This window comes from Ochlerotatus camptorhynchus, unplaced genomic scaffold, assembly GCF_037179485.1.
Source record: "Ochlerotatus camptorhynchus isolate MF236.1 unplaced genomic scaffold, CSIRO-AGI_Acam_v1.1 ptg000304l, whole genome shotgun sequence".
Lineage (NCBI taxonomy): Eukaryota > Metazoa > Arthropoda > Insecta > Diptera > Culicidae > Ochlerotatus > Ochlerotatus camptorhynchus.
Genome location: NW_027040792.1, coordinates 3554179 through 3567529, shown reverse-complemented (window position 1 = coordinate 3567529; position 13351 = coordinate 3554179). Strand labels below are relative to the sequence as shown.

The 13351-nt window shown below is 41.6% G+C and overlaps 1 protein-coding gene across 2 annotated transcripts in view; it reads right to left on the bottom strand.

Moving 5' to 3' along the window:
• The window catches only part of LOC135707163 (RNA-binding protein MEX3B), a 184160-nt gene that overhangs the window by 65911 nt on the left and 104898 nt on the right, over positions 1-13351 (bottom strand). The window lies entirely within an intron of this gene.

Sequence of the window (13351 nt, the reverse complement as noted above, 5' to 3'; positions counted from 1 at the left end):
CTGAACAACTTCAACTTTCTGTATGGCCAGTATCACGATATATTTTATGTTGGACCCAAGTTCCATAGATTATAGCGCCCGTCATAAGCTGAGTACTGCGAACTCAGCCGATTTTATTTGTCAAGAGAGCTAGAAAACATTTTGAAAATCTTCCGAAGTTTCAAATTGTTTTGCTGAAACAGCTCACGAAATTGTATATAGGGGAAATGTAGGTAATGTCGGCCTACATGTCCCTAATTTGGGCCCAAACATAAATTCAGCAATCGACTAAATTTTCAATAGCGACCAAAAATATCCATTAGTACCGTCCTAATGACGCGTTCATCTAGATAAAATTGATAAATAGCAAACTTTTAGCGATGGGCCCAAATTAGGGACATGTAGGCCGACATTACCTACATTTCCCCTACATGCTGTCAAATAAACTCCTCCTCCTCCTCCTCTACTCCAGAAATAACGTATACATGGTGATGGGAGTGCACTTGCCCACAAAGCTCACATGACTCTTATAAAGTTTGATTACATTCTTGTTTCAGCAACCCAGTTTTGGTATTATTAATATCAAATTAAAACACTTTCGATGATTTACATTATCCGCCATTTCAGTAGGTGGCAACACCTTTACTTGTGGTTCAAACAGTAACTACCTACGTGACTTCTGAACTCTTTTGAATGTTTGGCTCCCGTTTGACAGTTTGACTCGGCTCCCAGATGACAAGCATTTTGAGTTAGTTCGCAGTACTCAGGTCATAAGTAACATAAAAGCGTACACACTAAATCGAGCTCGGTAAAATCTCAAACACCCGATTACCTCGGCATTTACTTTTGATGATATCTCTGCAAAATATCTGTTTGTTGGCTGATATTTCAGCAAATAGTTATTTGTTAGCTGAGTCTCGGCAGTTGTTCATAGACACGTTATTTCGTCTGTTTGGCTATATACAGCTGAACAACGGCTATACCAGCGTTTGCAAGTTCTGATGAGGCCCGTAGCCAGGAAATAACTTTTCGGTTATGAAAACAAAACTATATTTTTCTCGGATCGGTGCGAATGTTACTTTCGACATAATGAAAATTTGCTCTTGACTTACCCGTTTCTATCTGCACGGTAAGAAAAGAATACTCAAAATTAAGTTTAAAAAAAACTCAACGTTGGATTCTATCATTTGCAGTGAATCCAAACACATAAAGCAACCAACGTTACAGCCAACACACATGCTACGACTACCACGACAAACTCTCTCTGCAACACAGCTCGATTGAAGTGGTAGAAGGATAATGATATATTGCTTGCCTGCTTTGTTGCAATATACACGGTTGAGGACATAGATTGATCGGAATCGGGAAAAGATTTACCAAAAAAATTCCCATTAACACCCGTCTATCATCTTCGGCTTTACTTCGTGAAGCAGCTTGCTTGATCGTTTCCTTCAACCAACCCGAGCGAGCTGTGTTGCAGGAGCTGTTTGTCATGAAAAAATAGGAAGAAGATTTTATCATTATTGCTTTTCATTTCTGACAAAGTGTTATCGTTCGGCGCGTTGATCGCTTGTCATTTTGTCATATGGAAATATTTTTGATTCCTTGATCATTTGAGGTTCACCGTTGAGTGAATTAGAAAAGCGGTGTTGGTTCAAATTTGCGAGAAGATTCCCGGAGTGTCGAAACACGCAACAGTGCAGTGATAAAAGCTTATGCTTGCGTGTGTGTGGGAGAGAACGAAACAGCTCGAAATCGTGTGGAAAGTGAGATCAGTGCTCGAGTTTTGAGGTGCGGCTACTCTTTAGTTGGTTTGTTTTGATTTGCTCGAAGCATCATCACCGCTGAGAGATTAAGATTAATCTCACTAGTAGTGAGAGGTGAATTCCCAATAGGACCCAAGCTGGTGGCCGAAGCGGCTGCACCAGTAGTAGTGTTTTAGTGTAGTAGTAGTGAGGAGCCGGTGAAGGCGCCTTATAAGCTTTCTTGTTCACGGTACTGCTGAGGGTTAGCCCGGAGGAGCTTGAACAGCGCTACAAATCGCGCGAGATTGATAAGTTTCTCGAAAAGGCTAAACATGCTTTTAGAAGACAGTACGCAGCAAGCCATACCACAAACTGGACTAGTTCATGTTAGTCTTTGTCAAGGGGACCGTCTACAATTTGGACTTCTACATCAACACATCTCAAGCAGCCGTTGGATGAACTTGGTGAGTTCGTTCCTTTTTATTCATTGTTATCTTTTCAATCCAGTAACGCTGGTAGATAAAATTTTCGTGTTGCGTTACTGGAGTAGGATTTTTCACAGGGCCCTAGTCCTGAACAGGAGTTTTCAGTAAGCAAAGGAATGCATTTTGGACCTCGTTATTTTGCTGTGCCTTGTTAGCAGTGGCAATACTCGGGTAGTAACCGCTCCAGTTAAGTATTTTTATATTGTGTATTTCATATCTAAAATAATGTCGTGTGATAGTAGAACTTAATGAAGGCCTACGGGTTTTTTCGTAGCTTTTAGTTTTCGGAATTGAAATATCGTCACTTGCAGTGGCTTGCTTACTGAGCAGAAAAACATGGTCCGCGGAATATCTGTGAAAAATCCCCGAGCTGTTTACCGAACGGTCAGCTGTTGAGATAAAATTCCACAGATATCGGTAAAATAATCGAAGCGTGTAGGAATATTCATATTAAAGAGATTTATGGTCAAATCGCTTGTTTATCGTCGTTTTGAGAACTTGTCGTTGTCCTCGGTACCGTGCTTGAATGGTTACAACAACTCGAATAGCGGTATGATGTGATATGAAGGGCTCAGTGGCCTTAGAGATACCGTTTTTGCCCACTGAACATCGTGAGTCTAATCTCAAACCCATCCACATTCAAGATTTGTCAATCGTTCTATTTGTTAATATGACTACATGGTAATAACAGCAACTCGATGATTAAAAGGAGCTCGTTTGCCTAGTGGCAAACGTTTTTGCTGACTGAGCAGAAGACCGTGGATTCAATCCCAAGCTCATTTGCGTTATATGATCGTTAGGACATCAATTCAGCTTATCGTTTACCAAAATGAACCCTGCTGCAAACCGAACCCTCTTATCCAACTTCCCAGTGATTCCTCGTGGAAGTGCAGAGGTGTTCTCGGCTTCCATCAAAGCGAGTGTCACGTCAACATATTCCTACCCATTCCATTCTTGACCTGTGTTCGGGCGCGGTCGGCGCTGGTGTTGCCTAGTTTGATATCACCAGTTTTTACACATTGCTAGTCCCAAGCATCGTCTATTGGTTGTATGTGTAATTACAGCTGATTTGGCAATAACAGAGTAGCAAACGTGGGCGATCAATGCTCCATCGCACCCGTTCGTTCTCCATTAGTCCTCGCATTAGTCTTCGTTAGTGTTTGGTGCATAGTGACAAGCAAAGTTGTAACGAATGTTGAATACTGGTAAATTGTGAGTGTTTTTGGTTCCATTGTTTAAAGAAATCTTAATCTTCTACAGCAGATTTGCATCGACATGAGCAGCCAAAAAAGCCAAACTTGGTATACAGACGATGAGGATTTGTTCTGCTGCGGACGTGTTGGCAATTCTTTGCAATAGTTTTAAAACGCTTATAATAAATATATATAACTCACACTAAGGCATCGAGTTATCAGCATACTTGGATGTTATTTCCATATACAAACGACCGACATGCCCCATACCCTGACCAACTTACCTCGCCTGTGGGCCTAGTTGGTTAATATGACAACCTTTCGGAAAACACAACATATCCATAAAATGGTAAAATATTTTGGACCGTTTATTTTTATACAGGATATATAAACTCATCACAATATTTAAACGATTTTAATTCCCATCAGAATATCACAAAGAAAAAGTTATAGAACTTTGTTTTGAAAAGTGACCAACTAGCCCCGCTCTACCCTATGTACATTAACCTCAAGTTTAAAAATTAGAGTACACGATTTTAAAGAGAAAATATCTATAGTGGTAATCCTACTTGTCCTGGCTATTTTCAAAATCACATTGAAAACATTTCCCAAGAATTGACATTGACGACTGCCTCTGAGCCGGGAAATTGTCTTTACTCCAACGGTGTTCCTTATTAACGTGTGTGTGAAAAAAGCAGAAAATCTTCCCTCCTTCACTTTCTCACGTAAAACCGCAAACAAAATCATTCACACTCGTCAACGCCAATACCCGGCATCCCTGACTTTGACAGTCGATTATTTGTTTACAAAATGTAACGAAGGGCACGTGAGCTGAATTTCTAACTTCTTTATGCATCATCAAGAAGAAAAAAAAAAAGAATATGGTTAACGAGTCGATTACGGATTTTTTGGTATGGAGCCCCAAATCGCTGCCGATGAAATTAGAAAGCGAAATCTCATCAGCAGAAGTTAGAACATGTATGGCTTACACAGCTGGGTTTCTTATTCCACGTATACCTACGTGCCGTAACTAGGCAATCGGCCGCATTGCACTTGATGCCTGAACTGCTGTTTCAGTCATGGCGTGCTATGGAGGAGTAGTGATTATTTATTCGAGCCATCTAGGTAGGCAGATGCGGGTGATTGTGATGATGATTTGCTTGCATGGCTCTTCTGATTGCCTGTCGGTAGTAGGCTCTATAGATTCAATTTGCGCGCACCATACCGCCGCAATGGTACCGTCCGTGGTGGGTAATTTGACACCGATCGCAACCGGTGCCGGTATAGGCTCTGGCGCACTGCACACTGTGCGGCCTAAACATGATGTTTTGGTGTGACAGACAGATCCCTCCGTGTCGGTTCTGGGGGACCCCGTCCGGTATTGGTACCCAGCCCACATTGTTTTTCTTCTAACAGCAAAGTGAACCATTTTTGGGAAGTGCGAGCAAAAATATACTCAAATTTCATCCTTGAATCGGGGTTTTGTTTTCTTTGTTTTTCGTTAGCATTTTTCTTTTATTTAATCTTTTAAGCATAGTTGACAAGTGATGCCGGTGCTTTGTTTCAAGGGTTGAGGATAATTGAGCTGTTAATCCATTCGGAGCATTTGGATCACGGTTGTCAACGAAGACACGAGGTAGTTTTAGCCGGGTGTTTCTGGGTTTTTGCAATTTGATACTGATTTTGACGGCATGAACATGGCGGAAGCTTAGCAAGAACTTTCTACATGGGTGTTTGCCAATTTTTGGTATCGAATTCACGTCTTGAAAATCGATTTTGTAAAATTCAATTGTTGTATACCCTTCACAAGGACTCAAATGTTTTGAAAATCGAATACATTCGTTTTTGTTTGTGTGTCTGAAAACCCCCAAACCATTCCACAACCGGAATTGAACTGATGAGTACCACCTAGACCCCCTGCAGGGGCCGAGAACTACAAGAAGCCATCAACCCCTGAGTGAGGCCACCATACAATCAACCACTCTTCCAAACCAAGATCTTCGCATAAAGTGAATACACACCCCAGCCCCGGCTCTCGAGTCTCATTGTGGTGTGCGCAAAAATTATAATGCCTTCCGGTGGAGTAGTAAAACAAAAAAAAAAACCCATCCACCACATCGAGAACGCCGGGCCCCTGAGCTGAGAGAGCCTCTAGAGATGGCAAATTGCACACCAACCAAGAAACTAGAAAGAATCAAAACCTAAATTGCGAAATGAACCACGCGTGCCCGCGCTGTGCCACGGCTGTTGAGAATCATCATCGTCAGAAATGAAGACGTAAGTTTGATCACCTCTCGCAAACCGCGTGTCGTAGGTACAATCAACTCTTGGCTGCCTGGCTCGATCTCGATCCATTCAGCCAGCCAGCCACACTGGCTGAGCTAGATGAGAGCGAGAAGAAGGCACAACAGTCAGAGTCAGGTACACATGTTCAAGGCCACTCTCGGTCGGCCGGTGTTGATCGGCGTTAAGAGCGAACCAGAACAAGAAGACAACGCGCTCAGCTCCGCGATCGGCCACCGGTGATGGGGTGTCTCAAGGTGGCGAAAAAGAAGCACCACCATCACCAGCGACCGACCGGCCGATTAGCAACAACCCCATCTCGGGCCAATAATAATGGTAGGCTCATTTACGACTGACGACGACGACGACGAAGACGACGGATGGGGGAAAATTTTCAGGGGCTGCTTCCTTTAGCACTCCACCAGCGCAGCATAGTGGCGATGGCGTGTGAAGGCACTAACTGCTAGGGGCATCTTGGTCGAAGCACGCAAAGAAAGACTAATTAATCCTTCTAGCGGTGCAAATCAAGTGCATCATCAGCTGGCATGGCATGGATGGGGTTTCCTGGGAATTCGCTCAATTCATGACGAAGAAGAAAAAAATCTGAAAATTACTGAAATGATCTGAAATCATAATTTTTGGGAATAATTAATTTAATGCCCTAATTTTCAACTTTGACAGAACTTTTTTTAACGAATTTAAAATGATCTCCTATTTGTTTGCATGTTCTTTTCAATGCGGCAAAAGTTGCGGTAAGTTAGAAGCGTTAGGTTCCTATACACAGTTGTGTATGGAGACTCCATATACATATTTTTAGAACAAAAACGAGCAAATCTTTACAATTTAATATAATTTATGTAATGTTGTATCCATGACAAACATGTGTAATTCGTCTACAATGTGCAGCGCTCAACAGTGCCAATTCCACTGGGAACACTGCACAATGGAGACAAAAGACGCGTATGTGTCATGGACATAAATTTAACCAAATGGAATTAACTCATTAACGCCCAGTGATTATTCTTCTTCTTCGTCGCATTTCAAGCTTATTTCTAATCGCATTTTAGCTTATAGCATGCTCTCAACTTCATCTACACCACGCACTTCCACATTTATTAATTGAGAGCTTTCGATGCCTGCCGGTAACGGGGTATTGTCACCGACGAATCGACATGCCACAGGAGCATTTCGTTTGTCCACAATTCGAATTGTCAAACGAGCGATTCGAACTTTCAAACGGCCGATCAGATCTGTCAAACGAGGTGAGACGCAAACCAAGGCAATATAAATTATAAGTGGGTTCGTGTCCTTGTTCATGGTATGACGCGATCGGATGAGTAGATGTCGGTAGTGTTTAACGTATTTTAACTATGGCGTCTTGGGCACACATTTGAAACTAGCTTGCATGAGCTGTCACGTCGGTTCGTCTGTGGTATTGTCTTCAGCAAAGTGACCAAGTACTTTCGGATGGTGGTCATATTAGGTCATAACTCTCACACTACGTGGCGCTAGTATGCTCTTGAACTTCCTGTACAAGCTGTATCTCGACGTCGTGGCCATATAGAAGGTTAATGTCTTTAGCAAAGTTGTTCAGATGAAAGCGGTCTTCCGAATTGTGTTCATATTAGTTCAGAACTCTCTCACTACGTGACGCTAGTTTGGGTTTGAATTTCCTGAATATGCTATGTCTCGAAAGCCTGTCAATATAGGATGCTGCTGTTGTGGTTGTTGTGGTTCCTAAGCTATTTGCTATTTGCAAAGCTATGTATTATTAATAAATTATTATTTATAAATTAAGAACGCCATTTAAAATTGTAGGAAAATGTTATAATGGAACCGCCTAATATGATGTTGGACCACAATTTGCTTCAATAACAGCTTGGATTCGTCTGGGAATTGATTCATAAAGTTTTTGATGGCTTCTAGTGGAATGTTGACCATTCTTGGATCAGAGGAGGTTCAAAAAGGAAAAACGCTTCGAATACGAGCTCACAATGTCGACCAAAGTGGCTATATTATATTTAAATCCGGCGACTGTGCTGGCCATGGCAGGTGTGTAAAGTCCTCGTCGTGTTCCGCACTACCGGTTCCCCCCAGGGCATTCCAGTCAATGTGGTCATCCGAAGGAAAGGTCAATGTGGTCAATGATCTACTTAAATTCTATAGAAAGCCTATTCATGAAAAACCATGAAGAATGAGCTGTCGCACGGCATGTTTTGGTGTAAAAATGCAATTGTCCCCTGCTCCAGGTTCCCCCGGGGGCATACCGGAGGTCCCGAGAGCGGCCAATGTGGTAAATGATTCACTTTAAGTCTATAGAAAGAATATTCATGAAAATCCATGAAGAAAGAGCTGTCGCACGGCACGTTTTTGAATTAAAACGAAATTGTCCCCTGCTACAGGTTCTCTCGGGGCATCCCAGTGATTCCAAGAGCGGCCAATGTGGTCAATGATCCACTTCAATTCTAAAAGCATATTCATGAAAAACCATGAAGAATGAGCTGTCGCACGGCATGTTTTGGTGTAAAAATGCAATTGCTCTCTGCTCCAGGTTCCCCCGGGGGCATACCGGAGGTCCTGAGAGCGGCCAATATGGTCAATGATGCATTTAAAGTTTATCGAAAGTCTATTGACGAGAAACCATGAAGAATGAGCTGTCGCACGGCATGTTTTGGTGTAAAATGCAATTGTTCTCTACTCCAGGTTCCCCCGGGGGCATACCGGAGGTCCCGAGAGCGGCCAATGTGGTAAATGATTCACTTTAAGTCTATAGAAAGAATATTCATGAAAATCCATGAAGAAACAGCTGTCGTACGGCACGTTTTTGAGTTAAAACGAAATTTTCCCCTGCTACAGGTTCTCTCGGGGCATCCCAGTGATTCCAAGAGCGGCCAATGTGGTCAATGATTCATTTGAAGTTTACGGAAAGCTTATTCTTGAAAAACCATGCAGAATGAGCTGTTGCACGGCATGTTTTGGTGTAAAAATGCAATTATCCCCTGCTCCAGGTTCCCCCGGGGGCATACTGGATGTTCCAAAAGTGGCCAGTGTGGTCACTGATCCATTTGAAGCTTAATTAATGCCTATTCATGAAAAACCAAGAAGAATGAGCTGTCGCACGGCACGTTTTTGAGTTAAAACGAAATTGTCCCCTGCTATAGGTTCTCTCGGGGCATCCCACCCAACAAACATTTAATGTTGAATAAGAGCTTATTCAGGCAAAAACAAGCTTCTTCAGCTAAAAAATAGCTTATTCAGCTGTTGATCAACTCAAATTGTTTGTTGGGCAGTGATTCCAATAGCGGCCAATGTGCTCAATGATTCATTTGAAGTTTATGGAAAGCCTATTCATGAAAAACCATGAAGAATGAGCTGTCGCACGGCTTGTTTTGGTGTAAAAATGCAATTGTCCCCTGCTGCTTTTACTGCATTTGTTTATTTTTGTGGCGATTGGATGTGATATTAAATTTATTTTTTGCTGTGCAGCGTTGTGTTGAATGTGCCGAAGTGTACACGGCAATGAGAACGACTCAAATTTGAGTTTAGTTCACTCCTAATCGCCAAAAGTGCAGGAACTCAGCGATGAGTTAATTTGCCTAATGTTTTCCCAGGTTTTTCCAGGATTTTCCAGGGAAAAAATCCCGAATTTGAGAAAAGTAAAGATTGGATTCACTCAGTCTATTGGTACTACTCCGAGACTGAATAAAATTTTCGTCAATTTCCTCATTTTCCGGCATATTTTTTAGGTTTTCCACAGGAATCCATGAGACAAATTTTACTGATCGCTGAGTTCCTGCACTTTTGGCGATTTTGAGTGAACTAAACTCAAATTTGAGTCGTTCTCATTCGCCGTGTAACAATTAAGCTGTCTGTCAGTCTCAGTAACCCATGAGTTTGGTAACCCTGCAGTTATGACTTTTGAGATTTTTTGTTTACCTTGTAGAACATTAATTCCTCTTGGTTAAACGATGCCAAACGAATGGGAAGATTGACAAGCGCTAGATTGTAGGCCATTGCTGGAACTGGTTAAGAGATAAACTAGCCTTCGGCTAAAAATCTCTATAATAAAATTTGAAAAAAAAAAACTGCTGGAACTGTTAGCCAGTATACGATGACCGTTGCCAACCACGAAGTTCTGCCCCTCCACGAGAAGGAGAAGGGTGACTAATGGCAGAGGTTGTCCACCCATGAGAAGAAAGTTCTGTACCGGGTGGCATTCTGGTAGACGTTCACGAACGGCTCACACCATTTGCCACATGAGCTAATTGCTTGTCAAATCATGTATTCTTTGGCAAACTTTGAAAGATTTTGCTTCCTTACTTCCTCCGGAACATCAATCTTGTGCTGGGCGGCCAAGAACAGTAGCCTCGGAAGCTGTCGGAAGTCCGCTTTGACGTAAGTCTCCTCATACATGATGAGACAATGAGGCCTCGTCAGCATCTGGGTGTACAGTTTCCGGGCTCGTGACTTTCCCACCGTATTTAGCCGTTCGCCACGATTTGAAGTCTTCTGTACTTTGTACGTATGCAGTCCCTCCCGGTCCTTAGCTCTCTGAACGAAAGACTTGGACAGAATCAACTTTTTGGCCACAATCCTGACCGAAGCATTGGGATTCCGCTTAAACGCTTTCACGACACGCTTGTGATCTTGATCACTAATAGAAGATCCATTCTGACCGCAATTCTTCTTCCGTTCAATTGAGTTCCGTAGTATCGTTTAATCACACAACTCACCGTTGACTACACGATTCCGAGTTGTTTTCCCATGTCCCGATGAGAGAGTCAAGGATTATTCAGGTGCTTGCGCAAAATCAATTCACGACGTTGCTTTTCGGGTGACGCCATTTTTTAAAACTTTCGAAAAACTGACAGCGATAAAAATACATTGTAAACAATACACTCTAAACTACTTCTACCCAAATTTTCAAGAGCAAATACCCAATGGGTAATTTTCTACAACGTAGAAGTGTTTCGAACCCCTTTGGATACGGTTGTGTTTTAAGTTTGTTCTCTGTTTTGTGCGTGCGTTCGCTTTCATAGTTTTTGGCTGCATTTGCCGGATTTGCGCTGGCCCTCTGCCTCCTGGACGGTTATACGTGTGTGATTGGTGGTTTTTTCGCTTTCCGGGAAGTTTTAGAATCGAGGAAGAAAACGTGATTTATCATGTTTGCAAGCAGCAGAAGAGATGTCACTATCTGTATTGTTTGATTTTTTTTTTCTCTCTCGAGCCAGAAAGTGTACCAAAAGTGCTTCTGAACGTGTTTGGCAGTTGGGTGTGGTGAAATTCGTGGGTTCGAGATTTATGAAACAGTGAAATAAGCATCAGGAATGTGCTCCCGGATGTATTGATTTGGTGAGTACGTTCCAGTTGAAGATACATTCTTATACATTTCTCGATTGCATTTTCGAGGAGACGTCCGGAGAGCTTTGAGATTTGGGCGTTGTTGCTTTTGGGGGCTGCCAACAGATAAATCAAGTGGTATTCGAAACAAAATTGGTAAGAAATGTCAATTCAAATCGATTTAATACAGTTGAAAAAATTTCAAAACTTTATACGTGCCTGATTTGAAAATAATATTTTTTGAATCTGGAAGTGTATTTATAATACCATTAAGGTAGAGTGGACATGCGGGGCTTATTGTGAGTAAAAGTGACTTCGGAGTGGTCGTGAATTACCAGGCATTCTGAAATGGGTCACTGGAGCTGCAATAGAGCTAACACCTTCTAACTTGTGGACTAAACCTGCTTTAATTTAAGGGTAATAAAAAGCAGTTTTATTCCATAATACACAGAAAAAAAAGTTGTTGAATATTACATCCAAACTGCTGCAACCAGGTCAATCTATCGGTTGTGTTTTATAACGTTGTACGATGTACATCGATTTAGCGAACAAAATTACATCCATTGATGTAATATTGTATCTGCTTTTTGCTATTACATCATTATTTCATACATCAGCTTGAATTACATTGATCGATATTACATTTTTTTGCTGTGTAGCACTGCCGGACAGTGGGGGTTAGATTGCACACACACACACAAACAATGGGTAATTTTCTACAACGTTTTTTTTCCGTGAAGCAATTTGATGTGGGACACCCTTTACTTTTCCGTATTTTTACAAAGCACCCTTTGTTTTACAAAATTCTACGAAGTTTTGTTTCTAAGGTTTCGAACCTGAGCTAGAGCCTTATGACAAATATAAAATTGTCTTTTCATTTTCTAAATGTGTGTAAACTTTAAAAGTGTTTCAGCTTGGCCTTTGGCCAATTGGAGTGTATTACCGTGATTGATGTTGAAAGTGCCAGGCAAGGAGAAATGAAAATGATATGGAAAGTGGACCCTACACGATTGCTTTTATTGACAATAACCGTATTGTCAATACATTATATATTGACGTCAATACATCGGTATTGACATTATTATAAATTTTATATAAACACATCATCAATATTATTGTCAATAATTCCCCCTCGTGTCAATATTGATTCGTGTGGGGTTCGCTGAAGGAAATTTAATTGGTAGCAGAGATGGTAACCGTAAACGAATTACGATCTAATTTGATTATTCTATTTCCGGTCAAACTTTGTAGAGACGAAGCTCTAGTCAGAGACTTGGGAGTTACTCTTGAATGTGCATTGACTTTCGAACCGCATTACAATGACGCAGTGAACAATGCTAACAGCTGGTATTATACTCAAAATCTATGAACTATTGTTCGATAGTTCGTTCTATCCTGGAGTATAGTGCTGTCGTCAGGTAACCTTTTCAAACCTGGTGGATAGCTAGGTTTGAGAGCATACAAAGGAAGTTTGTTTGTTACGCGCTCCGTCATCTACCTTGAAGTGATCCAGCTAACTTGCCTTCATACGTGGACCGCTGTACTTTGAATGGAATTAAAACCCTTTAAGTAAGAATACGAAAAGATCAAGCTGTCTTCGCCGCTAAGATCAAAATCGGTGAAATCGACTATCCAGAGCTACTTTGGCAGCCCTGCTGTGCAATGCACCTGAAAGAGTGATGAGACAACGCAACTTTGTGCATCTTGCAGATTATAACCGACAGGAATAAGCCTTTCCCATGGTCGATGCTTTTGCACGTTTTAATATCAACATTTATTATCCGACGCATTGCGTAACTTGTTTCTTTATATGTTTATCATTCATTTAGACAAATAATTGTCAGATGTCACATACTAAAAAATGAGCATCAACCAACAGAATAAATTTTCAATAGACCTTCCAATCTTCCAACAGGTTGCTTAAACATTTCTCGGAGCAGCTTACGATGGATCGTTTGTGTTAATTAACCAGAACCATGTCGATTGGAGCGACAAAGTCAATCGATAGAGTGACGCATTCAATTGAGCATAATTAATTAATCTTGTGGTCGGCATTACACGTCAAAATCTATAGCCAATCTGCTGCTGCACATGCTGGGAAGCACATGGGACAAACGTCTATTTAGTTATTCTTTTTAGTCTTTTTGATTGCTTCTCGCTGGCTGTGGTAAGGGGATGGGGGTGGGGGGATTGGGAATAGACGAAGTAAGGCTATTAAGAACAAAAGTGCGTACGCGATGTTGTTACAGTTTGCCGGCTGTCGGAGGGCGAGGCGGCGAGGGGTTCAACAGTTCTCTAAATCTATTTGAGCCAGAAAAACGAAATG